This window comes from Tasmannia lanceolata, unplaced genomic scaffold (assembly GCF_043159265.1).
Source record: "Tasmannia lanceolata isolate RefF3 unplaced genomic scaffold, GAP_Taslan_0.1 ptg000008l, whole genome shotgun sequence".
NCBI lineage: Eukaryota > Viridiplantae > Streptophyta > Magnoliopsida > Canellales > Winteraceae > Tasmannia > Tasmannia lanceolata.
The window spans coordinates 28,037,611-28,045,609 of NW_027518685.1; the positions used below are offsets into that span (position 1 = coordinate 28,037,611).

At 40.9% G+C, this 7,999-nt stretch overlaps 1 pseudogene across 1 annotated transcript; it reads left to right on the plus strand.

Annotated features, from left to right (window-relative positions):
- The first annotated feature begins 365 nt into the window (after positions 1–365).
- Positions 366–4,145, plus strand: LOC143883532 (geraniol 8-hydroxylase-like; annotated as a pseudogene). Its single transcript, XR_013252418.1, has 3 exons — positions 366–966; positions 2,335–2,840; positions 3,373–4,145. The product of XR_013252418.1 is annotated as a geraniol 8-hydroxylase-like (transcript).
- Positions 4,146–7,999: the final 3,854 nt, after the last annotated feature.

Genomic DNA, 7,999 nt, shown 5'->3' on the forward strand with positions numbered 1-7,999 from the left:
GACGTTTAATTCACATTATAGGGGTGTGAATTTATCATAACCCTAAGGCTAATTTTCTATTTAAAAAAAATTGATGGAAAATGAGTTAAACAATGACTTGAAAATTCATTTTCCATGGAAAATGTTTCAGGCATCCAAACAGCCCCAGGTTAGCTTCTTTCCTGTCTTTGTAAGTTTAGGGCTCCCAATGTTATAGCCGTCACTTAAGACTATATATACACTACTTTAGCTGCAACACGTCAAAAGAAATAGACTGTCCATGTCCAAAATGTCAATATAAGTTGGTGAGGTTTGGCTTTTTCTTGTTCTATTCTATTATATTTAGTCAGTCGTAACAATCCACTAAACTGAATAATATCTCAGGACTATATGAGCTGTGGAATGAGACTTACTTTACTTGTCCCTATACCTTGTCTATTTATATTATCCCTCTCCTTCACATCCCCATGTCTGATCTCTCCCCGTACCTTCTTCCTAACCCTGCAAAAAATGGCTAACACTGATCCTTTTGATAAAATTATTGGTTCCATTTCCAAAGGGTGTTCATGGTGGTGGGAGATCCTCAATCCTAAAGATGAATTCGCGAGAGCAGTTCTTACTGTTTCGATTGCAGTACTAGTAATTGCATGGTACATAAGCTTAATCAAGAAATGGAACAAGGGAAGTGTAGAATTACCGCCGGGTCCACGAGGCTTGCCCTTGGTTGGGTTCCTTCCCTTTCTAGACCCGGAGCTTCATCGGTACTTCGCCAAATTAGCTCGAACTTATGGTCCAATCATGAGCCTCCGACTTGGAAACAAGCTTTGTGTGGTAGTGAGTTCCTCAACAGTGGCAAAAGAGGTCCTCAAGGACCATGACACCACCTTTGCCAACCGTGACGTGCTGGTTGGAGCCCTAGTTCTACAATATGGTGGCCATGGTATGTCGTGGTCACCTTACGGCCCACTTTGGCGCATGCTTCGCAAGGTATGTTACAAGTAATTTTATGTTCGACTTCTACAGAGGATTTTCAAGTTTACCACTGAAAATTGGGTTGTTGATGATAAGAAGAAATAAAGGTATATATATAGGATAGAGTTGCTACGCTCTGAGTACAGAAACAGGGTGGGGCCACATTTTGGGTGGGATCCAAAGCATTCATTTGATGGGCCCTTTCATGGGTAGGGTGTTCACCAAAAATCAGCTCCATTGGATCACCTTAGGGTGTCCATTTGTGAGGCCAAAAATGGAAAGATTTGTGGACAAACAGTATCTGTCCATTTTTTGCCCCACAAATGGACATCCATTGGTGATCCAATGGAGCTGATTTTTGGTAGGCCACCCATCCATGATGGGGCCTTCCAAATGAATGGTTAGGATCACCCCCCCTCCAATGGCCCCACCCCACTGTTTCTGTGCTCGAGCGAGCACATCAACCCTTCTCTCTCTCTCTCTCTCTCTCTCTCTCTCTCTCTCTCTCTCTCTCTCTCTCTATATATATATATATATATATATATATATATATATATATATATGAGGAAAGTGTTGGTGAGCTTAAGCTCACCAAACTTAGCCCCAATCACATAGATGGGGTGTGTACCAAAAATCAGCTCCATAAGATCATCCTAACCCATCCATTTTTTGAGGTCAAAATGGACAGACATTATCTGTCCACAAATCTGCCCATTTCTGTCATATATACTAGTAAAAAGCATCGGGCCAACAAAGAACTGTATGGACCACGTCATAGGTTGATCCAAACCGTCCATGTGATGGAACACAACATAAATAGGTTGTGCCCCAAAAATCATTTCCATAGGCTGATCCTAGCCCTCCAATCTATAGAAGTTTCCATAATTCCTCTTAAATCGGATGGTTAAGATCACCCAATAAATTTTTTATTAAAAAACCATAAATGAGGGGGGTAAGATTGAAATTATATGGCTTTAATGGGTGCCTTTGTTAAAAAGCATAAAGGTGGGGGTAGGATTGAAAATATGTGAGTTGAATGGGTGCATTTGTTAAAAAAGTCAAAAAAATTGATGTGTAATTCTCATAGAATTTTCAAAAAATTCAAAAAATTCTCTTCTTTTCTCTTCTGCTATATATATATATATATATATATATATATATATATATATATATATATAGTCGATCCTATTTTGAGTAGAGTTTTTTGTTTCCTAATTTTTAGCCACTTCTCACAACTAGTTTCCTGATTTTCACTTCACCGTCTACCTTCGCTCACCACTTGGAGACACTAGCTTATCATTAAAAAAAATGCATAGTAGCCAAACGTGCCCATAAGGTTTAACGATATATTAATTGATAGAAGTACAAATTGTTTCTAACAAGGTTTGTGTCAAAGAGATGATAAACAACATCAACCTCGATGCTTTGAAGGCTCTCCGCCAACAGAAGGTTCGCCAGATGGTGCACAACATTTTTACTAAGGTTGATACCCCAATTTTATTGGGTGGACATATTTTTGAAACCATTTTCAGCTCGATTACAGGCACGCTGTGGGGTGGCACAGATGAAAGTGGGGAGAGCAGCATTACCAGTGCTGAGTTTAGGAAAGTGGTAGAAGATATTATTGTACTTTTCAGCAAACCCAACATTTCCGATTTTTTTCCTGTTCTAGCCCGGTTCGATATACAAGGAGTTGAACGTCGCATGAGGAAGCATGTGTTGTGGATTGATCGGATCTTTGAACGAATCATAGATCATCGGCTAGAAATGAATAGAAGAGAAGAGGGGGGAAATAGAGAAGAAAGAAAGGACCTTCTACAATTACTTTTACAACGCAAAGAACGCGGAGACACTATCTCACCACCACCAACATCAAGGCCTTACTTTTGGTAATTCTCTTTTGAAAAACCAAATGCATGTCTTAAATGACTTTTAGGCCTCTTATCCTGCAGGATAGCTCAATCTAGGGTTAAAATGTGAAAGAACCAATTACTCCAAAAGCTTAAGCTGTTAGAGTTGGTGTTATTTAATCATCTATACTTCAACACTCCTCCCATGTGGCTCTTCTTTTTTGGGTTGGCTGTACACGTGGCACATGTGACCCTTCTTTTGGGTTGGTCGAGGAGTTGTGAGTATTAAAACCAGGACTTGCCGTGTGTGGCAATAGCTCTGATGACATGTGAAACAACCAATTACTCCAAAAGCTTAAGCTGTTAGAGATGGTGTTACTAATCATTTATACTTCAACAATAAATGTACGAAAATATGAAAGCTACTTTTGTAAATTGGTGCCTGCCTATTGGCACTCTTATTAGTCAATATTTGGGCCCTGCCTATTGACACTCTTATTAGTGGAAGTTGTTTTGATCCTTGATTTACCTAGAGCAAGTTGCATATTGATCAGTTATTAAGTTCTAACAGGAACTTATGTCCGCGGGAGATGACACAACAGCAACCATGGTGGAGTGGGCAATGGCGGAGATGATAGACCACCCAGAAGCAATGAGAAGAGCACAAGAAGAACTAGAGCAAGTGGTTGGGCTGAGCGCCACAATAGAAGAGACCCATTTGTCTAAATTGCACTATTTGAGCGCGGCGATAAAGGAAGTCATGCGGTTGCATCCGGGGGCACCACTGTTGCTACCTCATTCCCCAAGCCAGTCATGTGTGGTGGGTGGATATATGGTCCCCAAGGGTGCTCAAGTCATGGTGAACGCATGGGCAATACAAAGGGACCCAGAGTCCTGGGACAAGCCCTTGGAGTTTCAGCCTGAGAGGTTCTTGATGGCTACTACCAAATATGATTACAATGGAAATGATCTTCGTTATTTTCCCTTTGGGTCAGGAAGGAGAATATGTGCAGGGATGGCTTTGGCAGAGAGGTTGCTAATGTATACATTGGCTTCACTCTTGCATTCGTTTGACTGGCGTTTGCCAGCAGGGACAAAGGTTGATCTATCTGAAAAATATGGAATCGTTCTAAAGTTGAAAACACCCCTTGTTGCCATCCCCACGCCAAGATTGTCCAACTCAGAGCTTTACGCTTAAGCTCTATTTCTTTGGAAGTAAAATGGGCTTGCAACCAATTTAAGATCTATGTTTATTGAAAGTTGTAACACCTGGCCCATGCACACCACACACGTTGTGTTTATTTCTTAGAAATGGTCAATCTTTATCAAAAATAGAGTTTATTAGTTATTTCTTGAGATGGGGTATCCTTATCAATTGAGATGTATTATTATTATTACCTTGAAATTGTGTCCTTATCAAATTTAATATGTGGGTGGTAATACTCTTGGAACAGTTTTGCCAAGAGGCGTGAGAGATGGTGGTATAGTGGGTCTCACTTCTCCTCCATAACCGAACACACCACCCACGCACCCCCTGCATCTATTTTTTCCATAACCCCACTTCATCTCTATCTCTATCTCTATCTCTATCTCCCTCTCCCTCTCCCACAACCCCATAACCGACCACCATTCCCATTGCATTCACCTTACCACAATCCATTCATTCCGAACTTTTCTTCAGACCACGCATTGTCGGAATGCGACCTAGATAGGCGTGAAGATATCGGAAAAACCAGATCGATCACGACCCAAATTCAACCTGTGGAAGGCAACCAATCCATAAATCTGCAAGAACAATAATAAGGCAAGAAAATCATTTCAAAAGTCTGCAGAAAAACAGTTCTTGGTTGGGTTCCGTTTTCCTTGTCCCCGTTCTTTTAAGCCACTTGAATTAGTTAGGCTATCAAAGTTGGGACTAATTTAGGAGAGAATATAACATCTAATGGATGGTTGTTCCAATCGGACGACCACTTCTAATGGATGGTTGTGTCGATCAGATGACCATTCCAATCCGATCTTGTTCATTGATTCAGCTGCAATAACGTGTCCATTGAGTTGGCCTCCAACTTGCACCGCCAAATTCATCCATCTTAATACAAAGACTCGAAACCTTTCGCCTTTGATTTGGAAAAACACTTCGGGGCCGTTAATACGTAGATTTTAGAATCAGGGATTTCTTCAAAATTGTAGCTAAGAGACAAGAGAAGCAGCAGACCAGCCATCGTTTTTTACTTCTCGCCCTTCTTTCCGCCAGAGTAGCTGATCCTCTCATATTTTCAGGTTTTAGAAATCTTAGGATGCAGGAGAGATTTTTAAAACCTGAATTTCTCACTTAAAATCCAAGAAACGATGTTAGGACAGCATACAACAGCTTGATGATGACCCCTCTTCTACACTGTTTTCAAACTAAAAACCCCGTGTATCCAAACGGCACCTTCCAATTAGGCCCTTTTGGTAACCCATCAGAATTATAGGACTATTACTCGATGAATACATCAGCCAAGTGTAAATTAGCCCCCCAAGCCCCAAGTGTAAATTCTTGGCTTCACCCTCTTTAAGGAGAGGGTGTCTAAGCCCCTATAAGCCCATCCACATCTCCCCACATTTCCTATGTGGGATCTTTGCTTTTGGGTGGAACCCCCAACAGCTCCAGCTGCGACACCTTTATGAAATGGACTGTCGGGTAGGTGATGTTTGGCTTTTTCGATTCTATTTACGCTCAAGTGTTTTGATAAACATGCGCTCCACTTGTTTGTCGTGTAGTATTTAAAGGGCTTTAAGAGCTTTTTGAGAACCGTAATATCCTCTTACATCCCTTTAAATACTACACGACATACATACAAGTGGAGCGCATGTTTATCAAAACACTTGAGCGCAGAAATCATTTCCCAATTGAATAATATCTCTTGACTGTCTGAGCTTTGTAATGATACTTTCTTGACCCCATATCGAACTACCTCTTTGTCTTATCCCTTTCCTTCTGATCCCTTTCTATCCTCTTTTCTTCGTAATTCCCGCAAAAAGAAAAAAAAATGGCTAACTCTGATCCTTTTGATAAAATTATTGGCTCCATTTCCAAGGGTACTATTCATGGTGGTGGGTGATCCTTAATCCTAAAGACGAATTAGCAGTAGCAATTCTCACAGTTTCAATTGCAGTGCTAGTAATTGCCTGGCATATTAGTTTAATCAAGAAATGGAAAGAGGGAAGCAGGGAAGCGTAGAATTACCACCAGGGCCTCGAGGCTTGCCCTTGGTTGGGAACCTTTTGTTTATGGACTAGGAACTTCATCGCTACTTTGCCAAATTAGCTCGAATCTATGGTCCAATAATGAGCCTCCGAGTTGGAAGTAAGCTCTGTGTGGTACTCCAGGGGCGATGCCACATGAGAGGAAAGGGGGGCAATTGCCCCCCTTAATTTTTTGGAAAAAAAAAATATACCTTCATGTTTTAATATTTTTTTATCTTTACCCCTTTTTTAAAAAAATATGCCCCCTTTCCAATCATCCCTAAGATAGAAAATAAGTTTAAAATTTTAATTTTACCATTTTTATCTCCCTTTTTTGTGCAAAATTTACTATAATTTTTGCCCCCCGTGCAAAATTTCAGATAGAAATTTTTTCTATCTTAAGTTTAAGATAGATAAAAAAATTACTATAATTTTTGCCCCCCTTGTGCAAAATTTCTGGCATCACCCCTGTGTGGTAGTGAGTTCATCAACAGTGGCAAAAGAGGTGCTCAAAGACCATGACACCACCTTTGCCAACCGTGACGTGCTGGTTGCACCCCGAGTTCTAACGTATGGTGGTGAGAGTGTGGGGTGGTCTCCTTACGGTCCACATTGGCACATGCTTTGCGAGGTATGTTACAAGCATTTTAACTTTTACTAAGAATTTTTAAGATTACCTTTCAAAATAGGGTTGTAGATGATCAAGAGAGAGAGAGAGAGAGAGAGAGAGAGAGAGATTTAATGAGGAAAAAGGAGGTTAGTGGAATTAATGTTAGTTAGGTCAATTAATTTCAGGATCAATGGTTGAGATTTAATACCCCAGTCTCCACCGACCACACTCTCACCTAAGGTAACCGCCTCCTCTGACTTGTTAGGATATGTGTCAACCATGAACCACCTAATGAATCATCTCCATCAAGTTTTTTATTATCATTTTTCTGAAAAGATATTCGGGTTGTGGTTTTACCTTAAATTTGGGTCAAACTCGGGTTGAATCCAATTCACTTTTTTACCAAAAACTCAATCCGACCCGACCCAATTTGCAACCCTAGATTGCACCATGTAAAAAGAGTCTTCAAACATAATTCTTTGATCTCAACAATAAGATCAGGGATTCGTTATGGATCGTCGTTCTTTCAGGCTGTTGAAAGTGAAAAGCATGCACGTATTGATATGATTTATCTAGGGGTGCAACTCGGGTCGGATTGGACCCGGTTGAGGCCAAACCTAACCCAACCCAGGTTGGGACAACTCAACCTGACCCGACTTTTTTTCCGGGAAAGACGAGCCACATGTTCCATGTGTAGGCCAACCCTAGAAAGGGGGCCACACGTGAGAGGGAGTGTTAAAAGTATAAAAAGATTTAATAACTCCTCCAATGGCTTAAGCTTTGGAGTAATTGGTCGTTTCACATGTTAAAGTGTAAAATATAAATAACGCCTTTCTAGCTTTTGGAGAAGTTGGTAAGTTAACATGGTATCAGAGCCAAAGGTCCCGAGTTCAAAACCTCCCGGATAGCAAAAATCCACATGCGATGGTCCGACTAAAGTTTGACCACATGTATCACGTGTTTGCCAAGTGAGCCACACGTGACACGTGCGGGGGAGTGTTAAAGTGTAAAAGATAAATAACACATTACTCCAATAGCTTAAGCTTTTGGAGAAGTCGTGCTGCAGTAATTGTCAGATCAGAACCTCAGACATCGTGTGTACGGTAGAATGAAAGATGAAGTTGATTGGGTCTTGACACTCTCCTTTCACTTTCTTGTAGAACTGTGGAAGAAGAGGAGGAAGACAAGAAAGTGAGACAGAAAAACGCTCCTTTTCATCTCTCACAAACAACAATTAGTAGGGTGTCCTTTTACCCTGTGCACTCCCTGCTCCTTTCAACCATGGCCTCTTCCTCGTGAGAAGATGAGTATGATGGGTGAAGCTCATCTTCTCTGTCCACATTGTCTTAGACTCGAGGAG